The following is a 989-nucleotide window of genomic DNA, read 5'->3' on the forward strand; positions in this document are numbered from 1 at the left end:
AGCACCACATGCCAGCCAGCCTGCCCCCTGGTGGGCTGAGCTGGCCACACACACACACACACACACACACACACACACATAACTAAATAAAATTAAAAAAAAAAAAAATGAGGAGCTGGGGAGATGGCTCAGTAGAATAAGCGCTTCCCTGGCAAGCGCGGGGGCCTGAGTTCGATCCCCAGTTCTGGAAAAAAAAAAAAAAAAAGTGAGAAGAAAGTATAGACTGCTCCAAGAGGGCAAGTGTTTTAGCTGGGCATGGAAAGGAGACACGTCTGTGTAGATAATAAGACTTGGAGTACAGGTGGAAGTGGCCAGGCCAAATGAAGAGAGAGGCTGCGAGGAGGGAGCAAAGAGGGCTTGAGAGGAGCCATGGGAGCTACCACCAGTAATACCACTGAAGTGGAGCCACATGGAGCTCACAATGTGCCACAGAATTGGGAAAAGACATAAACAAAGACTGTCAGTTCTGCTGTTAGCCTTGTTTTGAAAACATGAATTTGTTCCAACCCGATTCATGCATTAGGGAGCAATTTGAGCGTAATACAAATTTTCCATTTGCTTATGCTCCATTTTGCCCAGAGAAACCAGCTGAATGGAAAAAACTTTACCCACCAACACCAAGAAGTGGGGAAAGAGACTACACATACACAGGCAGCCCCTCACATGTCCACCCTAAGTGCATGGGGAGCCCATTCACCAAGTCCACTCACCTTCCAGCATCAGGTGCCCCTCCCTCCACCACTCTAAGGTAACTCAAACGTTGCACCCCTCCAGCCGCAAAATTCACGTCTAGTCCAAGGGAGCTGTTTGACACGCGCAATCTTTGCCTCCATTATGTTCTATGCTTAGCTTCCTTTTGCTGTTATTACTAATAAAGAGAAAGGGGGGGGTGGATGGTAGGGTCTTCAGCTCAGAGGAAGGATGAAGGGACTGAGGAGAGGCGAGGAAGAGGTAGGAGGAGGAGTGGACCTTGGGAAGGTGACGCCCTT

This window comes from Octodon degus, unplaced genomic scaffold, assembly GCF_000260255.1.
Source record: "Octodon degus isolate 3935 unplaced genomic scaffold, OctDeg1.0 scaffold00009, whole genome shotgun sequence".
NCBI classification, from domain to species: Eukaryota; Metazoa; Chordata; class Mammalia; order Rodentia; family Octodontidae; genus Octodon; species Octodon degus.